Source organism: Anabrus simplex, chromosome 4 (assembly GCF_040414725.1).
Source record: "Anabrus simplex isolate iqAnaSimp1 chromosome 4, ASM4041472v1, whole genome shotgun sequence".
Taxonomy (NCBI): Eukaryota; Metazoa; Arthropoda; class Insecta; order Orthoptera; family Tettigoniidae; genus Anabrus; species Anabrus simplex.
Window position 1 is genome coordinate 310,351,379 of NC_090268.1, and position 24,217 is coordinate 310,375,595.

Below are 24,217 nucleotides of genomic sequence, written 5' to 3' on the forward strand. Positions count from 1 at the left end.
GCCGCCGGGTGACAGGCCTACACCGCGGGGCCGGACAAGTAATGCGATTCCTTCTGCAGCCAATCCCTGCTATGAACGGTATGAAAATGGGCTCATAGGGTCGGCTGGTGCAGCATATCAGTGGGCTTCACAGACTGATATGTAATAGCAACTTCTGGCTCGGCGAGGAAAGCAACGGGAAATTACATCACTCCTCATTTCCCTAGTATGCCTCTTCAGTGATATCTAGGCCATCTATGACAGCTGATGGCGGAGCTCTTGAGGATCCAAGCAGCCTTAGGGCTGAAGACTGAACATACATACCAGAAGACCTCTGTGGATGGAGATATCTCGTCAAGACTGCAACTCAGAAATGCTAACGGGGTCACGACGCTAAGCAATGAGCGGAACGACAAAGAATTAGGGAATAGATTTTTAGGGACAAATAAAATACTATGCAACAGTATTTATACACAATCTCACTGCACAATCATTATGTGGGATAGACGATACTTGTAACGCGCTTTAATAATAATAATAATAATAATAATAATAATAATAATAATAATAATAATAATAATAATAATAATAATAATAATAATAAAAGTTACGACACTACAATACAGTCATTAAACCAGAGGCACTTTATGCATCTGAAACACTGATCATTGGTGGCAGGTCACAAATGAAAAGCATTGAGAAACAAGAGAGGAAAATTCTCAGAAAAATTCTAGAACCAAAGTTCGAAAATGCAATTTGGATGAAAAAGGAACCACACGAAATTTTTCAATTCACAGAAAAAATCACAGATACCATCAAAAAGAGACTACTAAAATTCTACGGACACCTACACAGAATAGATAACAACAGGCTGACAAAGAAAATTCTAAATCTATCTCTAACCATGAAAATCCACAACAGTTCGTTAGCAGAAATTCATGAAGATATACAAGAAATGGGTATTGAGGACGAAACCATTCAAGATAGAATAAAAGTTAGAAGCTTAGTAAACAAACCTAAATTTGCAGAGAAACCAACACGAAAAAATACAATAATAATAATAATAATAATAATAATAATAATAATAATAATAATAATAATAATAATAATAATAATAATCTTAGGTATTTGACCTGAAACGCTCAGCAGAGGAGAGACAAATGTGGTTGCAGCGACAAGGCCTTGCCTTTAGGATATGAATGAATCTTAGGTATAAATTCTAACCTATTAAAGCCTAAAAATCCCTTCCTTCGAACCCCACTGTCGGCAGCCTTGAAGAAGTATTCCGTGGTTTTCTACTTACTCTTCTTTTTCTTAATCTGTTTACCCTCCAGGGTTGGCTTTTCCCTCGGTCTCAGTGAGGGATCCCACCTATACCCCCCAAGGGCAGTATCCTTGTGGGGGATGGGGAGATTGCAAGGGATAGACAAGGAAGAGGGAAAGAATAGGCCGTGGCCTTAAGTTAGGTACCATCCCGGCATTTGCGTGGAGGAGAAGTGGGAAACCACGGAAAAACACTTCAAGGATTGCTGAGGAGGGAATCGAACACCCCTCTACTCAGCTGACCTCCGGAGACTGAGTGAACCCCGTTCCAGCCCTAGTATCACTTTTCAAATTTCGTGGCAGATCCGGGAATCGAACCCGGGCCCCAGGGGTTGGCAGCTATTCACACTAACCACTAAACCACAGAGGCGGACTCCCTATTTACTCAACAGGCAAATGCTGGGACTTCACCTTCATCACGGTCACGGTCGCTTCCTTCCCATTCCTAGCCCTTTACTATCCCATCGTCACCATAAGACCTATCTGTGTCGGTGTGACGTACCGTAAATCAAATTGTAAAAAAAAAAAGAAAAAAAAAAGAAATCTTCCTTTTAATGGTAATATAAATTCGTGTCTTCGCCTCGAGGTGGTGCAGCTCTTTCAAAGTACACCCCAAATGAAAATGAGTTGAATGTACGATTGGAACCACATACCAGTACTCCTGTCATTGTTAAATTTCTAACAATGCCGGGATTTGAACCCCGGTCCGAATAGTGCTAACCGTAGCGCTATGGAGGCCAAAACCGTACTAGCTACATGTATCTTCCATTGTTTTCACCTTCGTTAGATCTCCCTCCTTCTACTCATTCCTCTCATAATATCTCCTAGTTTTGCTATCTTCAGTGGTTCCTTACATACTCTGTTCCGTAACTTAATATTAGTATAACATTCACGTTAATTGTCAGTTCTACATTTTATTTTAGTCCAAGTCCTTTCTGTCATTGTGTACATCGTTAGCCACGTTTGCGTAACGCATTTTGGTCACCCCTGTTCCCATTGCCTGCAAATCCCAGACGCTCGGCGACCTTCACTTTATTTAAAACTAGGAATCCTGCAGTCCAACGAGTGCATTTTGGCACATAATTAAACCGGCCCCCCAGAGTGCACACCAGACAGACATATCACGAGAGTATTCTGGTCCATGTGAAATACAGAATAGGGAACATGCATGATCCGGGGTTTTAATTAAAAATATGCTAATCTGATTCAAAATTTCATGCAGAATTCAAAAATGTGATCAGAATGTACAAATAATAACTCCAAACGTGATAAAAATCTACGAAAATGTCACGTCACGCAAGCACGCGATCTCATTGGTCTGACGTCATCGTACAGGTTGACTGAATTAGCAGACGAAATAACACAGCGTGCTGTGAGAAGCAGGATACACTTCGCGTGTTTCTACTTTACGTTAGTGTCTAGTATGGTTAAATTCGAGGTCTATACATTGGATAATAATCTGAGTGGTATATTTTAGACTTAAAATGAATCCTGCGCAGACAGTGAGGCAGAAAACTTATAAATGGTGTAGAGTTCCGATGTGCAATAGCACATCGCATACCATACCAAACAAATTGTTTATAAATGTTCCAAAGACGCTAAAACTAGGAAGAAATGGATTTTGGCGAGCCGGAGAAATGCTGGTGATATATCGGAAAAGTTTACAGTTTATATATATATTTTTTTTTTTTTTAATATTTTAACGTAAGATGAATTTGTTTGAATTTTCAAATCACTTTTCCATGTCAGCTGTTCTAGTGGTAAAACTTTAAATTGTAATGTATAATGCTTTATTTAAATGCTTCAATTACGTCTTGGACACGAGGCTGACGTATTTGAGCACCTTCAACTACCACCGGACTGAACCAAGTTGGGGTCAGAAGGCCAGCACCTCAACAGTCTGAACCACTCAGCCCGACTTGTGAAGATATATTTATCTTTATCATGTTTAACTTTTTCCCTCCACAAAGATATTTAATTCTCTTTCATGGGCCCTGGAAGTGGGTAGGCCAGTTGTCCCATTTTTTGGGAATGATAGATTATAGCCCTATAGTACTATGATCTTTCTTTCTTTCTTTCCTTCTTTCTTTCTTTCTTTCTTTCTTAATCAGTTTATCCTTCAGGGTTGGTTTTCTCTCGGACTCAGCGAGGGATTTCACCTCTACCACTTCAAGGGCAGTGTCCTGAAACGTTGAGACTTTGAGTATGGTGATGAAACTGGTGAGGAGGGCCATTACCTCGCCCAGGCGGCCTCACCTGTTATGCTCAACAGGGGCCTTGTTGGAGGATGGGAGGATCGGAAGGGATAGACAAGGAAGAGGGAAGGAAACGGCCGTGGCCTTAGGTGCCTGGAGGAGAAGTAGGAAAATACGAAAAACCACTTCGAGGATGGCTGAGGTGGGATTCGAAACCCTTCTACTCAGTTGACCTCCCGAGGCTGAGTAGACCCCGTTCCAGTCCTCGTACTATTTGTTTTCAACTTTCATGGCAGAGCCGGGAATCGAAACCGGGCCTCCGGGAGTGGCACACATTAACCACTACACCACAGAAGCGGACTAGTACTATAATGCTACCTATATGTTTATGTTAGTGCTGAAATCCGATTTCTTACTTTACTAATGCTGAAAGCCCGAAAATGTAATGTTATTCTTTAATAGGGGAATCAGTCTAGAAGGAAATGTTGAAAGTGATGTGATCTCTATCCAGGTTCGTTGTTATCCTAATACTATGGGTTACAGTACATTCCACGTATATAAAAGACGCCACTTACAAACTTGCTTGTTATCCGCGAATTTCGGCGGCCACAAAAGTCACATTTTTCAAGAATGATGACATCTACACAGGGTAGATTTTCTGACTGTGCTGTTTCGAACCTTTCTTCTGTCATTTCGAAGTTACTCGCGATCATGAATAATAAACAATCGGCTTTTAGCAACGGCTGATGCACAACGGCTGGTAGAGCTCCATGCGGTACTGGATCGTGACGTCACAGCGCGCCGCTTACGTCAGAGGCCGTTTCACTCGCCTTGCGGAAAGGCACTATTAAACATTTTTTTAATGGTAGAAAACAAGGCAACATACCACAATGTAATACGTTTACGTACTATTTCATTGGTGTACTTTTCAAAAAAAATATTTTTGAAAATTATGCATGTTCCCAATTTGGACACGGTAATCGCTAGATGTTGTTAGCAATAATGACATGAAGGATTTGTGAGTCCTTGAAGAGCGTTGAGTATGAGAGAGACGCGCGCAACGTTACTGAAGTACAGAATGTTTGGAAACTATGTTATATTAAGAGGTCTGCCTACGAGGTCAGACGTCTTTTCAATATCGTGCTCAACTTTATGGTCTAGTGAACTAGTTTTCCAACTCGACTGCTTGGGTTCGATTTCAAATATTAATGAACGAATAGAAAATATTCTCCTCCCTTAATCACAAATGTTCAGCAACCTTTTATTGTAAACATTACTAATACATCCGGTTAGTTGTTAATCATTCAGATATTCTAAAGATAAATATGATTTACTTACGTTACCTTAATTTTCTTGTTTCTTTGCTGTCATTTGATTTGTACATATCATCATCATCATCATCATCTGTTTACCCTCCAGGGTCGGCTTTTCCCTCGGACACAGCGAGGGATCCCACCTCTACCGCCTCAAGGGCAGTGTCCTGGAGCTTCAGACTCTTGGTCGGGGATACAACTAGGGAGAATGACCAGTACCTCGCCCAGGCGGCCTCACCTGCTATGCTGAACAGGGGCCTTGTGGAGGGATGGGAAGGTTGGAAGGGATAGGCAAGGAAGAGGGAAGGAAGCGGCCGTGGCCTTATGTTAGGTACCATCCCGGCATTCGCCTGGAGGAGAAGTGGGAAACTACGGAAAACCACTTCGAGGATGGCTGAGGTGGGAATCGAACCCACCTCTACTCAATTGACCTCCCGAGGCTGAGTGAACCCCGTTCCAGCCCTCATACCACTTTTCAAATTTCGTGGCAGAGCCGGGAATCGAACCCGGGCCTCCGGGGGTGGCAGCTAATCACGCTAACCACTACACCACAGAGGCGGACATTTGTACATATTTCAGAGCAAAAAAACTACTACTACTACGAAACGTTTTCATTCCTCCCCTGAAGGGGGGAGGCGGGCCTCTTAGACGGTTACGCCGTCTCTCAGGCCGGGAGATTTGTTACGGTGAAGGAGATGTGCGGAGAAGGTGAGGGGGTAGGCGGCCGTGACCTATACTACGAACTGTCCCGGCATTCGCCTTAGTGCTGGAGAATGGAAAACCACGGAAAACCATTCTCAGTACAGCCGACGGGCGAGGCCAGGCGAAAAGTGCAGCACTGTGCCCCAGGCCCGTCTCCCGAATGCAGAGGCGTAGAGCCACGGTAGAGCCGTGACCACCTCTCCTCTGCTCGGTTGGCCGGTTAGAGTACAGAGCTTATGGGACAACAAACCACTCTGCATCTACCGACAGCAAAAAAATTGACTTTCATGATTTTCTTTTCTGATAGTTTTATTCAGGCTACATAGGTTACGCTAGCTATATATAACGAATCTCGAACGTATCATTAATAATAAAACCTAGACTTTTTGAGGTAACTCCTAGATTTTAAACTAAGTTATACGATCTGGGATGCCTCTTCATTCATACCCTTTCTAATAGTTACATGTATCTTACATTGTTTTCACCTGCCTTAGATCTCCTTCTACTCATTCCTCTTATAATGTTTCCTAGTTTTGATGTTTTCACTGCTTTTTTAGTCCGACTAGCTGGCAGAATGGTCAGCGTACTGGCTTTCGGTTCAGAGGGTCCCGGGTTCAATTCCCGGCCGGGTCGGGGATTTTAACCTCCGTTAGTTAACTCCAATGGCCCGGGAGCTGGGTGTTTGTGCTGTCCCCAACATCCCTGCAACTCACATACCACACACAACACTATCCTCCACCACAATAACACGCAGTTACCTACAAATGGGAGATGCCGCTCACCCTCATCGGAGGTTCTGCCTTACAAGGGCTACACTCGGCTAGAAATAGCCACACGAAATTATTATTACTGCTTCTTTACATCCTTTGTTCCGTAACTTAATATTGGTGTAATATTCAAAATAATTTTCAGTTCTAAATAATATCCGTTTGATTCTGATTTTCTTTAGTCCATGTCCTTTTTATCATTACGTACGTTGCTTAGAAATATAGTTCTATTCCATTCCTTTTCAATATTTCTTTATTTAGTAATTTAATGAATAGGCCTGTGCCTGATAATAATATTTTTAAATAGGAGATTTTCAATGAAGAATGATTCTTTGGCTAATACATACACAATCTAGAGGGCGCTGTTTTTCCCCACTTTTAAGACATGTTTCAGATTGCGTGGTTTCAATTTTCTATCCTTTCTAGACCACTAAGGATCGGTTTCTCCCCATACGACATTGATCCCATAGGTTGAAATTGGTGATATTGAGGATTCGAGTATTATAATTACCCTTGTTAATGCCAATACAATGTAGAGGAACGTATTTACTCTTTCGATAGCGGTTCGAAATCCAGCGTGTCGTCTGTAAACAAAAATATTAGAGCAAACACAAGCATTTAGTCTCCGAGGCAAAGGAATTAATTATGTCCTAAGATACCCAACCTTGCCAGGAATCGAGCTCGAGGCTCTACGAACCAAACTCCGCTTTGCTGACCATTCAACTAAGCAGATGAATCGGAGAAAAATATTTATTACCTTGAATAATTAGAACAGTAACAATATTGGCATATGATTACACTCAGCAACGCTCACCATCCAGAGAGAAACACATTAATTTTGAATCTTAAGGACAGCGATATTTTTGTTATGCCTTTACCCCGAAAATATTTGGAATACATCGTTAATAGTGTTGACATTTTCAGAACTTTGTCACCATTGGCTTAATCCATAAAAATAGTAACTGTACACAGCTTATTATAGCGACTGCAACGAAGTTGATGTAAGCCCGTTCAAGCCGTGTAGCAATGTGCTTGTTATCTTTTTCTACTCTATCAGAGTTCATTAAAACAAGAGAGAGCTAGAGGAGAGTATAATCTGATATGCTAATTGATCTGTAAACTTATCCAAATGAAATAACATTGCAGATGAACACATTTTAAAATCAAATATATTATTTCAAAGTTAATTAAAACCTAGTGAGTGTGCGTGGTATCACATTACTATCGGATCGTACAGAAATAATCTGCGGTTTAATTACGATCATCATAAGCAACGCCAACACACACACCTCTCCGATGAGCGGTTTATAAAAACCAATTCCAAAACACAGCAATTACTGTAGAGCTTAAAATATATATGAGATACAGCAAAACTAATGGGTAACTAACGTGCAGCGGCTATCTGCAATTATTTTTGTTCGTTAGCCACTTCGAGAGAAAATTATCGGTTGGAAAAATGAATAGTTTTATTCTGATTAATTGAGGACCTAATATTTTTTCCGGTAAAAGTCAATAATAGAGTTTTCAAGCAAACTGGCACTTTCAGGAATAATAATAATAATAATAATAATAATAATAATAATAATAATAATAATAATAATAATAATAATAATAATAATAATAATAATAATAATAATAAAGACGATTGAAATTTTATGGACACATTATCAGAATGAACACCAACAGGCTAACGAAAAGAATTCTCAACCTGGCCCTTTCATTAATAACCAAGAACAGCTGGTTTCGTGAAATTGAAACAGATCTCAAAAAAATCAACATCTCAGAAGACATTGTACAGGACAGATGTAAATTCAGAACCAAAATTGACAATCACCACTTTGAAGACAAATCCAACACCAGGGCTACTATAACTTGGACAGAAGAACCAAGGAAGAAGCTCAGCGAGAGGATGAAGAGATTTTGGGAGGAAAAGAAGGCCAACACATTAGCTAAGCAAGTTCAACCGTGCTCCTGAGTAGGGCATAACGATGTAAAAAATAATAATAATGATTTACCTACGGTCTTCGAAGTGCAAGTATACTATACCAAATCAATTTTATATCGTTAAATAGCAATGTTCAACTTTCAAATTTTTCATTTCTTTAATTAAGTGGATCAGAAATTGAATTTTGGCTCTACACTTCCTACCAACAGATATAATCACCTTGGGCACATGCACCGTTTACCACTGTTGTGGCAGGACTAATACATCCCTTTGTTTCAAAAACATGTTCATACTTTGGCACTCTCACCCTTCTCCATCGGTGGTCCCCAATTATTTCTGCGACCTTGTAGTGGTGGTGATAGTGTTCGGCTCCATAGCCAAACACTTGTCGTCGACCCTTGGTTCGATTCCAAGCCAGGACAAGGGATTTTACTCTTAAGTGGTGAATTATCTTGGCTCGGGGTTTTCTGGCTACGATATTCTTGTTACTCACACATACACTCAACACTACCCTCCACCGCAAGAAGAGGCGACTAAACAGGGATCGAGGGGCTCTTTACTTGGGAGAGTGGGTTGGCAACCATGGTGCCCTCAGCTAAGTTCTGGCATAGCTTCCGCTTACTTGTGACAGGCTCCTCACCTTCATCTATCCTATCCGACCTCCCTTGGTCAACTCTTGTTCTTTTTGACCCCGATGGTATTAGGTTGCCAATCCTAGGGGGTCCTTCATATTCACGCCGTTTGTGACTCTTGTCTTCCTTTGGCCAATATCTTCATTTTACGAAGTGTCGGATTCCTTCCATATTTTCTCTCTGATTAGTATTATATAGAGGATGGTTGCCTAGTTGTACCTCCTCTTAAAAAAATAATCACACCACCACCACAACCACCACCACCACCACAACAACAACAACAACAAACAACAAGAACAACACGCAGTTTCCCATACACGACAGACGCTGTCCACCGTCATCAGAGCGTCTGCCTTATTAGGGCTGTACTAGGCTGGAAGTAGCTATACGAAATTAATGTACCGTTGTAGGTACTCTAAATCAGAATCAGAGAATAAGGTGCGTCCGACTTCTCGAAGGATGCAGGTATCGGCAAAAAGAAAGAAAGAGTCACGAAGGGCTAAATGAAAGATCACCTAATCCTAGAAACCCTAATAATTTTAGGGATTAGAATAAGAATTGACCAAGGGAAGTCGAATGTACGTGAAGTATGTTGAATCTTCATTCTTGTAGTTATATGGATCCTCAGTAGCTCGACCATCAGTTGTCATTAACAGCCCAGGTGTCATCGAAGGGGTGTACTAGTGAAATGAGAAGTGAAGTGGTTTCCCGTTACCTTCCTAAATGATTCAGCCTTTGCTATTACCTATCTGTCTGCCAAACCCACTTAAATGTACTCACTAGATGGCCCCATGAATAGCATACTGACATCATTCTTATCAGGGACTGGCTGCATTATGGATAGCGTTACGAAAATTCCTCATACCTCAGTCACTTTAATATTGCCAAAGACAAGATAGAAGCTGTGACAAGTCAATGAATGTAATAGTCCGTACCAGAAGACATAGTGCACATTAAAGACTATGTCTCACCATGAATGCATCTTGCGGAGCCTGGCACAGTTCCCAGATGAATTTCCGAATTCCGTTTTCCTAACGTTCACATTACTGAAGTGTGATTTTTTTTTAATTGTCCTATTTCGGAGTGTGCTGTTTTCATGGTCCTAATTACTGAAGCCATATTTTGAAAACCAATAGATAATTCTCGTTTCCCAAAATCCACAATTTATAAAATATCCAAACTTAAAGAAATGATAACAGATATCTGCTGAATCCAGTATACGGACACAACAGAAGAAGAAGTGAAGGATTCGGCTGCAAAATCACCATTCGGAACATCGTTCTTCAATATCCCACGTACAAAGAAGAAGGTCACCGCTTGGAATGCCTGCGAACGTTAGGACACCACATTACTCCATAAATTAACATTCACTTGAAAAGACATAAAAACTGTAAAGTTTATTCAATTTGTGAAGTGTACGACTTATTGGCTGAATGGTCAGCGTACTGGCCTTCGGTTCCGAGAGTCCCGGGTTCGATTCCCGGCCAGGTCGGGGATTTTAACTTTCACTGGTTAATTCCAGTGGCTCGGGGGCTGGGTGTTTGTGCTGTCCCCAACATCCCTGCAACTCACACACCACACATAACACTATCCTCCACCACAATAGCACGCAGTTACCTACACATGGCGGATGCAACCCACTCTCAGCGGAGGGTCTGCCTTAAAAGGGCTGCACTCGCTAGAAATATCCACACGAAATTATAATTTGTGAAGTATTATTTAATGTAGGGGCTGCCTGGCCGAGGCGGTAAAGGTGTGCTCGGTTCGCCCGGAAGGACGTGGGTTCGAATCCCCGTCAGGAAGTCGTAAAATTTAAGAAACCAGATTTCCACTTCCGGAGGTGCATATGGTCCTGAGGTTCACTCAGCCTACACCAAATATGAGTACCAGGTTAATTCCTGGGGGCAAAGGCGGCCGGGCGTAGAGCTAACCACTCTACCTCATCACGTGCCAAGGTTAACAATGGTGGAAGCCTTTACCTTCCACTACTCCAAGGGCCTTCATGGCCTGTACGGAGGTGACTTTGCTTTTATTATTTAATTTATGAAATAATGGTCTATGGAAACAGCGAATGCGAAAAAATTCCTCATTTCCAGTGGTTCGGACGGAAGGCCGTTCGAAATGTACACTTTTCGGAAATTACACCGTTCGTAATGTCGTAGTCGCAAATATGAGAGTAACGGCCTGGGAGAAGCAAATGCCACACTCAGATAGGGACCCTGTGGTCGCCTGAAATGCTTCCTAGGTGAGAGTCCCTGGGGAACCACCCACTTTTAGTCGGTTCTTACGAAAGGCAAGGAAAATCGGGAATGTATTTTATGCCCTTCACACCGGGGTATTCTGTGGCGTCGATAGATTCTGTGATCCCCGTTTTAGAAACCAAGAATATTTAGCCTTATTCAACGGTGTGACATAATACAACTTCGAGTAACAGCTAGTTTTGTTAACAGTAATTGGCAGCGAGTGATGGAACCTACTTTTACAAAAAGTAACTTTCTAGAGAATTTCATAATGAAGTCCTTCAACTGCTAAGATACTTAATTTCTTAATATCCGTGAAGAAGTGGGGTGGAATGTGATACACCTTGCAATTTGTGAAGGACGTGACTATGATACAGCATTGAATATCAGTAAATACATTACAGCAATAACATATAATAATTAATATACTCACTAATACGTACCACATTTTTTTAAAAACGGCTGTATGTTGTCCAAGGAACAGAAGAAACAACAGGAGTTAGTTTCAATTCACTCCTATTTCTAACAAAGATTATACCGTCACACTTGATGCTGCCTCGTGACATGAGGCAAAATCTGTTATAGAATCGGGAAATAAATGTTTAGGACTGTCCCTTGACTTGAAATCAATAGAAAACTTGTGGATGGCTCAGAAGAAACACATTAAGACAGAAGGATTTATTACCAACTAAAATACGCTCATAGAAAGATTACGCGAGGATTCAAGAAGCCCATGAACTGTCAAGAAAATGCGTTTCGTGTGATTGAAGTTAAGGATGACCTCACAAACTACTAATACTGTAGTTAATTCAATACGATGAAAATTGGTGATTATCAAATTTTTTATCTAGGAAATGTGTTGAAAACTATATAACAATCTCATAAAATAGAGGAAGTAGAATATTTCATTCACCAGTCTCTAGATACTAAATATATTCCAAAAATTTCAGAAACTATTTCATTCTCCTTATGAGTATAATTATTTGGTAGATAACTATACAAGTGCGCCTCCAGCTCCGTACTTTCCAATTACAAGTGTCCCGCATGAACTAATAATGTATGGGATACCTAATCGCTGGCTTAAAAAGGAGCGCTACAACGTAGTCTATATTATTTTGGATGTGAAACAAATAAATAATGCCGCGCTGAGTGGCTCAGACGGTTAAGGCGCTGGCCTTCTGACCCCGACTTGGCAGATTCGATACTGGCTCAGTCCGATGGTATTTGAAGGTGCTCAAATACGTCAGCCTCGTGTCGGTAGATTTACTGGCACGTAAAAGAACCCCTGCGGGACTAAATTCCGGCACCTCGGCGTCTCCGAAAACCGTAAAAGAGTAGTTAGTGGGACGTAAAACAAATAACTTTATTATTATTATAGAAACAAATAACAGTCATTTTTCTACGCACGTTATGTAATCGGGTGCATTTTTAAACACGCCAAAGATGTAGAAAGTAAAGTTTAGTAACTCATTAATGTATACACTTACAGACAATTCACTCTACCAAACAGTACCTCTTAATAGCAACTCTATTCAGCGAAATACGTATCTATTAGACAGGCGGCTGTTTGGACACTCCTGCGCATACCGTCTGAGGGCTTCGGCTGCATTTCGACCAGATTCGCCATAGATTAAAATTATGTCTCTGTATTCATTGTTGCTGAACACACCAGCCATTTTCAATGTGTTGACAGCAACTTTAGTGCTACAGAACCATATACCGGCCTAGTACTGAGCGTTCGAAAAAGAGGTTTGCTAACGTAAGGAGGCGCATTTGACGGGTAGCGCTGAGGAACATGCGGCGAGCGGCCGTGGGGTTGTTGTCTCTTCATATTCTGACGTGACTAAATTGTAGGCCGTAGAACCAGTGGCGCTTCGTGCATGAAGGGCTTTTGGTCGCCGCCCCACCGCCTTTTCGAAAACATTTATCGTTATTCCACTCTGTTATTGATTACATAAAGAGATGGGCAAATGTAGCAAAGTCGAACATATAGTGGTGTGCTGTTCATTGATATACAATGTTATCTGTATTATTTCGTCTGTAAACATTTTGCTTTTCTATTTTCAAGAAAATGGCAACGGCTTTCAGACCGTGGCCACTGTCCAACACGCTCGATGTTTTCTCCTTAGTCGTGAGGTATTCGGACTGTTGCAGCAGAGCCCTGAGCAGGTCCCACACTTCGCAAGTGTGCGGGGTGCGGGAGAAGCCTGGAAGAACGACGTGGGCTTGTCAGGGGAAGGAAGAGTGCAGGCGGGTGTATCGTCTGCAAGGTTAGTATGGTCTGTCCGGCAGAGCCCTCAGTAGGTTCCTAGAGTTTAGCAAGGGTGCGGGGTGCGGGAGTGGGATAAGCCTGGAAGGATGACATCGGCTTGTCAGGGGAAGGAAGACCGCAGGCGGGTGTAAGTGCTGAACGACGGAGCCCTCAGCACATTGCCAAAACTTTGCAACGTACCTAGGCTTTTCCCCCACGTCTTATATTAACTGTTGTTAGAGATTAATTCCAAAACATTTTACAAAACAATGAATTCTGTTATAGTGACTATTTAAACATTTCAGTTGTATAAAGAAGCTAAAATAAAGATTAAAAATACAACCATAACATGACGGCACTATTCGTAGTGTGATCAAATTGTTAAATACGTTGTCATGCTTTGAAATTGAGAAAGGAGAGAGAAATTCGGGAGAACACTGCTTATTTGTTTTCATGAATGTTGTTATTATCACTTGTGATTGTGATCATTGAAACAGTGCAGTTCCATAATAGTCTGGATTGCATTAGCTGTTAGCCTACTAATGTGTGTGCATAAATGCCATTGCAGTGTAGTTAATTCATGAATTAATATTGTAATGCAGGCAGATTTATATTCAGCTATTGCCATCGGATTATTATTATTATTATTATTATTATTATTATTATTATTATTATTATTATTATTATTATTATTATTATTATTATTATTATTATTATTATTATTATTATTCATCCAAGAGTATCGTGGTATTGGTCAGTGAAAACTCGACCGATTGGGGAGGGGAAAGAGATGGCGGTACAGCCCTGCCAGAGTAAAATGTAACGAACCGTCACTGGGTAGTACCCCTGTGAGAATCAGTTATTATATTTCCCATTCATCACTGTTGCATGCGGGGCACTTATAAGTAGAAAGTTCGGCGCTGGTGGGCCACCTGGTATATATTACATAGTAACAATTCCTCAATTTGGATATTGCCTAAAAGACAAAGTTTACTGTGCACCAGTTAACAGTGTGTAATCTATATATATAAAATAGCTTGTCCTGACTGACTGACTGACTGACTGACTGACTGACTGACTGATTCATCATCGCCGAGCCAAAACTACTGGACATAAAGAAATGAAATTTTGGGGATACATTCATATTAAGATGTAGGTGCTTGCTAAGAGAGGATTTTTGGATATTCCGTCGAAAAGGGGGGGGAAATTTTAAAATGAGTGTATCTATATCTCAGAACATTAAAATTTTACACATGTAAAAATTGGTATTTAGAATCTTCTTTTAAAATAAGGAAATACGTATTTTTTTGTTTTCAGAAAATCCCAATAGGAGGGGTGAAAAAGGGTGAAATAGGGGTTGAATGCCTTTAATCAGATACCGGTACTTATATCTCAGAAACTGAAGATATTACAGACATGAAAATTGGTAATTTTGATCTCTTTTAAAAATAAAGGAACACGTATTTTTTTGTTTTTGGAAAATCCAATTAATGGGAGGGTGAAAAAGGGGTAATTTTTTAAAATGAGTGAATCTATATCTCCAAAATTTTAAAGTTTGCAGATGTAAAAATTGGTGTTTAGAATCTTCATTAAAAATAAAGAAACACGTATTTTTTTGTTTTCGGAAAATCGCAATAGGAGGGGTGAAAAGGGGTTGAAGAAAGGGTTGAATGCCTTTAATGAGGCTACTTATATCTCAGAAACTGAAGATATTACAGACCTGAAAATTGGTGTTTGGGATCTCCTTTAAAAATAATGAAACACGTATTTTCTGTTTTTGAAAAATCAAATTAATAAGGGGTGAAATGGGGGTGATTTTTTTAAATGTGTGTATCTATATCTCAAAACTTTTAAAGTTTATAGATGTAAAAATTGGTATTTAGAATCCCCTTTAAAAATAAAGAAACACGATTTATTTTGTTTTCGGAAAATCCCAATAGGAAGGGTGTAAAAGGGTGGTTAATGGGTTGAATGCCTTTAATGGGGATACTTATATTTCAGAACCTGAAGGTATTACAGACCTGAAAATTGGTATTTGGGATCTACTTTAAAAGTAAAGAAACACGTACTTTTTGTTTTTGGAAAATCCAATTATTGGGGGGGTGAAAAGGGGGGTGAATTTTTTAAAATGAGTGTGTCTACATCTTAAAACTTTAAAATTTACAGATGTAAAAATTGGTAGTTAGAAACTCCTCTAAAAATAAAGGAACACGTATTTTTTTGTTTCCTGTAAATCCCAATAGAAGGGGTGTAAAAGGGTGAAAAATGGGTTGAATGCCTTTAATGAGGATACATATATCTCAGGAACGGAAGATATTACAGAACTGAAAATCTGCATATGGGATCTCCTTTAAAAATAAAGAAACACGTATTTTTTAGTTTTTGGAAAATCCAATTAATGGCGGTGTAACAGAAGTGACAAATTGGGGTGAATTTTTTGAAAGACTATATCTACAGAATATCTTGGAAACGTAAAATGTTACAGACGTAAAAAGTGGGTGTTTGGAATCTCCTGTAAATGTAAAGAAACATAGGTGGTTTGTTTTTGGAAATTCCACTTAAGGGGAACTCAAAAGGGGTGAAATTTTAAAATGAGAATTTTTACAGTATATCTAAAAAACTTAACATGTTACAGAAGTGAAAAATGGTATATTTTTCTCTATTAAACATAAAGAAACGTGTATTTTTAGTTTTCGGAAATACCACTTTGAGGGGGGGGGGTGTTAAAGTGACTGAAAATGGTGTTGAATTCTTTTAATTAGGCTACTGATATCTCAAAAATGAAGATGTTACAGACGTGAAATTTGATATTTGCAATCTGCTTTAAAATTAAAGAAACACGTATTCTCGGAAAATCCAATGAAGGGGGAAGGGGGGTGAAAGAATTGAAAGATTAATTGACTTAATTGTATGAGAATACATACATCTAATAAAAACTAAAGTTGTTACTGACGTGAAAATTCGTTTTTGGATCTCCTTTAAAAACAAAACAAAAAAAACGCGTTTTGGTGGGGAAACCATCTTGGAGGGCGGGAGTGTAAAGGAGTTGAATTCCTTTCATGAGGACACATAAATCAAAAACTGAAGAAGTTAGAGTCGTGATAAAATTGGTATTTAGAAGATCCTTTACTATTAAAGGAACAAGTATGTTTTGCTGGAAAATTCACTTAGTGGGGGGGGGGGAGGTATTGTGAAATGAAGTGAAAAAAGTAAATTATTTTTTGGGGGATACTTATATCTCAAAACTGAAGGTAATAGTCGTGAACATTGGTGTTTGGAATCTCCCTTAAACATAAAGAAACAAGCATTCTTTTAATTTATTTGGGGGGAGGGGCGGCGGTAAATAAACTTAACGGCGGTGGGGTGTAGAAGAAGGTGAGACCAATTGATTTTACTGTTATTAATGTACTTATAAGGATCCTCCGTTGCTCAGGCGGCGGCACGCCGGCCTCTCACAGCTGAGTTCCGTGGTTCAAATCCCGGTCACTTCATGTGACATTCGTGCTGGACAAAACGGAGGCGGGACAGGTTTTTCTCCGGATACTCCGGTTTTCCCTGTCATCAGCCATTCCAGCAACACATAATAATAATAATAATAATAATAATAATAATAATAATAATAATAATAATAATAATAATAATAATAGGCTAATAATAACAATCCGGACTGTCGTCAAATGTGCTGACCGTGCTGGAAACGGCTCCTGGACGGGTAATGACTAAGAATGTAGTCCGGCCGCGGGTTCAGTGCCACCAAGGCACCCAATATGATACCACGCCGGATCTCCTGAAGGATTTTATCCATATTAAAAATGATTATAGGAAAAGTTGGCAAAGATTTACGGACCCAACTGACCGGGAGGAATACCTGAGCCTAGCTCGGGAAGTACGAAATCGATTGCTGGGAAGGAAGATTGAAAAGTGGGAGGAAACGTGCCGTAAAATAATAGAAAACGAGTCAGATCGGGAATTTTGGTGGATTCTCGCAGAAAACGAGTCAGATCGCGAATTTCGGCGGATTATATATCTAAAACAATAAGCATTCAATTATAAATTTCAGTATAATACCGTAGCGAAGCACGGGTATCTTGCTAGTGGGTATATAAAGAAAACGAAAACAATCTATTAGATTTCAAAGAATTTCACCGAAGATTATTTCTTAAAATATAATTGACGATTTAAAGACAAAAAACGCGATATCACTCATCGGCATTGTGCTCCTCATCCCAGTTAGCATGCCCACGACTTCGATCTCTTTTACGTTGTATGCTTGCTTGTAAAATGGAATTATGGGCTCATACATTCCCTTCTTCTCACGATCAACATCATCGGGTTGATTTTCGGAGGACTCTAGGCGGATGGTTGGATGAATTATATATCCTACAATTTTGTCTATGTAGGCAATCATATGGATCTTTCGAATTCTACCTTTCTCTGCCAAACCATGGATCTCTTCATGGACATTTGATGAGGTTCTTCCGAGTGCCTGAGCGATGTAGGTTATCATTTGATGATGCCTAGCGCTCCGCAGTGTTTCATCGTGCAGGCAGGAATCAAGAAGGTGTACGAGTGTTTTAGTCTACTAAGAACAGCGCCTACAACGCTTGCTGTCTATGGTCCTACGGGCCAAAGCATGATCTTCTGCTACATTCCCAGCCGTCTCTCGGCTCGCTATGTGATAATACTTGATGGTATCTAAAACAATAAATTAAACAATAAATTAAAGCCAACTTCTTATATACCTAGGAGAAGTGGGAGACAAAGTTTTGTGCTATTTTTTTCTATTTGTTTTACGTCGCACTGACACAGATAGGTCTTATGGCGACGATGGGAAAGGAAAGTCCTAGGAATGGGAAGGAAGCGGCCGTGGCTTTAATGAAGGTATAGCTCCAGCATTTGCCTGGTGTGAAAATGGGAAACCACGGGAAACCATCTTCAGGGCTTCCGTCTCTGGAGTTCGAACCCACTATCTCCCAGATGCAAGCTTACATCTGCGCACTCCTAACCGCACGGCCAACTGGCCCGGTTCTGCTACCTTTTACCTGGACACTAAGTGGGATATTTAGGTCAGCTTTTTGGTTTGCCCCAAGAATCAACCTGGTAAGCACTTCTAGTGTAAAATGAGTGAACTCTGGGAATATTTTTGTCTTCAGATGAGAACTTCCAAAGCTGTCAACATTTGGCTATTCCGACATCGAATTCTCCTCCTTAGCCTGCAGTAAATCAAGTACGAGCAACAGATTAATTCTAGTGCCAGGGCGGCCACTCAGTCTCATATAGTGCTAAGAATACATTCCACTCCTCCAAGGGCCTTCATGGGCTGGCTTGGCTTTCAGATGATATTCACATTTCTGAACGCTCCAATGAATATATTAAAACACGCGTCTTCCCTACAGTGGAAGAGTTAGTGATATTTTCTCCTTCCCGCACTTTACAGCAATTTATTAGGGTCGGCATCTCATGTGAATTTGGGTCAGTTTGTCGGCCTGATGTCCTTGATGACGGCAATTATTCTCGTTGGAGAGATGTATACCCTATTGCATGTTTCTGTTCTGGCTGGTACTGTGATGTGTTATCTGTATATCAACTGAAGTGTATTAAGAAGAACACACATGCCCAGTCCCCGAGCCAAGGAATTAACAATGCGCAGTTAAAATCTCCGAGCTTAAAGGAAATCGAACTCGAGACCCTATGGACCGAAGGCCAGTACACTGACCTTTGGAAACAGAAGAATTAGGGTCTGTGTTTCTAAGTGGTGAAGGAATTAAAATGTAGGGATAATTCTTGACTCCAAGCTTACCTGGAACCAGCAAAACCTACCAAGAAAATTTACAGAATATGCATAATAAATTTTGTGGTAATTATCCGAATGTTTGAAAATAGACAAGACAACTGGTTTCATACTTGCGCATTAAGACCATTCATACTAAACGGTGTTCACTAAAACACGGAATAAGAAGCTGAGCAATATTACTGGAGCTTACAATTAACCTCAAATACCGCGATGGAGGTGCTGTTCAGCCTCACTCCATGTGATATATTAATCAAAACGGAGGCCACAGAAGCTGTGATAGTACATATATCACATCCTCGCACTGTATGTAGAAGTTAGAGATATTATTGTCAGTATTTGATTTATTATTATTATTATTATTATTATTATTATTATTATTATTATTATTATTATTATCAGTATTTCAGTGGTATATTTTTCAATTATCTTTGTAAGCTGGAAGGTATCCATATAGGTAGTATGGGTAATTTGTTTTGCACGAGTGGGAAAACATTGCTATCTTGGACTCTGGTAATTTGTATGATTCATGCGGACATCCCAGTGTCTGATGAGATGTGTTTGTTGATGTTATTGTATTAGGAAAGTTCTATGACTCATGTGATATACCCCAGCGTTTGTTTATGTCTTGGGAGCATGAAGAAGTTCCGGGCATGGTCTTGACTAGAGGATCACTCATGATTGGCTGACAAGGACCAATCCGGACGTATCATCTGAGAGGAATGGAGAAGCGGATGTTTATATAAACTTCGACATCACTACGGAAGGGAACTACAACAGACACTCGGTACGGACAAGAAGGAGTACTGACACACTGTACGAGAAGGAAGTAGTGCGGACAGACTGTATGAGAAGGAAGTAGTGCTGATATACGGTATTCGAGTGACACGGCTACAATGGACTGGACTTCAAACGTTCGTGGAACGTAGTTTTGTTATGTTCGTGGAAAGTGGATGATCAACAAATTGCGGAGGGCGTACGCATTAAGTGTTGTAGTACTTGTGGAGGTCTGGCATTATATGTTGGTGAAAGCTATCTCAGACTTTCCATAATTTATGTTGAGGATCGACAGGCGTGTGTTGCTCAGATGTATATATCTTTACAACAAGTGTTAAAATATGTGAACACAGGATTACAAGGTACAGTATCTGTGTGATGTGATAACTGCCGATTATGAGAATCGGCAAGTAGTATTGATACAGAGACAGTGAAGGGCATTTATCTACAATACGTACATTGTTCATTGGACTATCTACAAATGGTACCTTAGTTCTCGCTTTCGTTTTCCCACTGTTTTCATTGTTGTTGTTGTAAATATGGAGTCTTCCAGCAATATTTTATGTGTGTATTATATATATAATGTTGTGTGTTGATGAGGTGCTCATGCACGGATTTTGTTAAGAATATAGTAAGCTATTTTAGAATCAGTGGAGTTATTGATGAACCTAGGTGCAGTTCCTACCTATTTAGTCGTTTTCAGGAGGTTAGGTAAGGCCTGCAGCAGATGTACCAGTACACAGCATTATGTACACGCCCTGGGATATAAAGTTTATCATGCTCTATCAAAATTCGAGGGATCCATTCTGGTGAACTCTGGCGCCCATACTACGGATATTTCGATAATTTATTTTGAGTAATACTAATTTATTTCATTAATGTTGTTTTTAGTGATTTTATTTATGATCATTTATGACTATTTATTATTATTCATCACAAAAGTTACAAAGCACTCCATAGAATATACCAGGGATTAAAACTAAACATATCAGAATTCTCTACCAGGAACGTTTGTTGCAAGGGAAGTTAACGGCGATCCCATATTATATCTGTAATCACACTACACAACCATAAACTATAATTTTAATAGAACGTTTTAGGTCATAATTACCCAAACTACTGGAAGAAAGAGCCTGCTTATTGTCACCACTTGATGTGGTTTACAGACGGATCCAAAGCAGACCTGGGAGAGAAGGCTTGAGGGTGCATGGAGTCAAACCAAGAAGAAATATAAGCTTTTTCTTGGGAAGATATACCACAGTAGTCCAGGCTGACATTTATCCTTCAGTGTGCACACAAAAGCATAACAATAATTTTTAAGAGAAAAATGATTCTTACATTTTCAGACTGCCATTAAGCACTGCATTACTGTATTGACCCTCAACGTGATTTCTAGACTGGTAGAAGAATTCCTTGCATTGTCGAACCTTGAAGAACACAATGAAAACAGGTGGAGAACAGGTCGCAGAGCCATTAAAGGAAATAAAAAAGCTGACGAACTTGCTGGACAAGGATCGGTAAGGTGCTGAATGAAACCAGAACTAGCCCTTGAAATACCTTTGTTCTATTAGGGAAGTCATCGTGAGCTGGTCCAGGAATGAAGACCTTAAAAATTGGACAACAACAGGCATGACACATGGCAAACTATATATTAAAGGACTATGTAAGAAACCTGAAACCCTACTTAAGCGCAGTAGAATTCAGTTACGATTCCCAGTAGCACTGCTCACAGGACATGAATAAGTGCTTAAATCAAATGACTGTGCTTTAAAATTATCAATTATGGACTGGTGCTAATTCCAAACAGGGTATTACAATTAGCCTTCAGGTTGCAGTGGACCCGAAGCAATGCTGACAGGCCCTTGTTAAATTATAAAACTAATAATAATAATAATAAGAAGAAGAACCAGAATAACAACAATAATAATAATAAAACAACTATAGGGGAATCTACCTCCTTGAAGTCGGCTACAAAATTTTCTCTGCATGCCAGTTGAGAAGAATACAAGAACAACTCCAGCATAAGATTGGTTAATATCAAGCTGGGTTTCGCCTCACAGATCGTGCACTGAACAGATCTTCAACCCCAAAATCGCTCTAAAATGCAGGGCCCTCAGAAACCCCCAATCATCTGTACCTTCGTAGATTTTAAGAAGGCTTATGGTTCAATTGATCGTCAATCTCTGTTCAGCATCCTGAAAGAACAGGGACTAGACTCTAAATTGCTAAACTTGACCAAACAGACCCTCACTTACACGAAGTCAAGAGAAATCGAAGCGAATTCCCGATAAAACTGGCGTTCGGCAAGGAGATGGATTGTCACCCATCCTCTTCAACCTCGTCCTAGATAAGCTGATGAGGGAATGGGAAAAAGAACTGAAAGCGCAAAATAGCTGGAACCCAGTAAACATTGGGACACAAAAAACAAGCTTGAAATTCCATACTTAGCCTTCGCGGATGAACTGGCTCTTTTGACCAGCGATGAAGTTACAGCGATAAGGCAAGTTGAAATTCTCCAAGAATATTCCAAAAAGATCGGACTTCATATATTCTTCCAGAAAACTGAATTTTTCTGTTCGAAACTAGATCCGCAGTCTTCATACAAAATACGGACAATTCAACAGTCTCTCTCACTTCAAGTACCTGAGCGAAATCCTCGAACCAAAGGGATAAGAAAAAAGTCCAATACAACCGTGTCCAAAAACTCAGATCAGTATATGGGAGAACAAGAGAAATCTACACCAAAAATGTATGTCTCTCCGCGTTAAGATTAAACATTACAATACTGTAATTAACCTGAGGCTTTATATGGAGGGGAACTCGAACGCTTCATTAAAAGGGCGAGCTCGAAAATATCCTAAAGGAAGAGCGAAAAATCATGAGGAAAATTTTTAGAACCAAGACACATGGAAGAAAGGTACCGCCTCCAATCCCGAAAATCCACAGAAAAAGTCTAATATTGCGGCAGAGCTCAGGTAAAGGAGACTAACATTTTATGGACATGTTAAGAGGCCTCCAGAAACCAGACTAACCCACCAAATTCTTGAAAGAGTTGATAAACTGAAGAATTTCTCTTGGACACAACAAACAAAAGCGGACATGAAGAAAGCACAAATTCAACCTGAAGAAATGTTGAATAGAAATATATATAGAAAGAAAATTGACAAGTGGGAAGTTACTCCAGAGAACGAAGTACCAAAAAGAGTAGGTACCAAGTGGACGGAAGAAAGGAGGAGGATCTTTATTGAAGAGATGAAAGCATCCTGGAGCCTCCACAAACGAAATCATAAAGCTTCGTGTGTTCTGAAAGAGACAATTCACGCATAATAATAATAATAATAATAATAATAATAATAATAATAATAATAATAATAATAATAATAATAATAATAATAATAATCACAATAATGCACCTGAGGAGCCGGGTGAAACCAGTTACTCATATCCACTTTTGTTACGTGGCATTGTCTTTTATGAATTTTGAACGCAATTATCAAGACATTTCTGGTTTCTATTTTCCTTTCTTTGTTTCTTATTGTTATTTCTGTCTTCAGTGAACTTACGTTTGGCACTACGTATCAATTAAGGCCTATGGCCGGATACCCCTCCTGTCACCAATCCGACGTGGAGGGATGTATTTACTATTTCATGTCATTTGCCAACGACTTAATTGGAGAGAGCGAGTACTGTGAAGAAAGTGAACGTGATCTTAATTAAGGTAAAGCTCCTGCACATGCCTGATGTGAAAATGGGAAACCACGAAAGTCCATTTCCCGGCTGCCGGCGGTGGGATACCACCCACTGTCTCCGGAATGCAAGCTCACAAGTACGTGACCCAAGCGACGTAGCCAACTCGCTCATTAATAATAATAATAATAATAATAATAATAATTGTTCCTGGGTTATCTGTGGAACGCAGAGGTGAAAGAAGGTGCCGGGGTGAATGGGTCTAACTACCAAATCAAAGTTAATATAAAACTTTAACAAGGTTATATTTTTCTGAATTTTAACCAGCAAGAATAACAAAACTTTAACAACATATCACTAGGTGATAAAACAACGGTATGGCAATTTAGAACCAATACTTATAAGGATCCAAGATTAAAACCTTTAAACACTCTTGGGGCTGCGAGCCCTAGTTTTACAATTCAGAGCTCCTAGTTCGATTTTAACCAAGCAACAATTTGTTCAAAAGGGCAGAAAAATCTCTAATACATGGAGTACTTGCTCCCGATTTCCACATAGGCGTCCCAGAGACCCTTTTACCACACAAGAAAAGAGCTGACACGCTCTCAGTTTTTC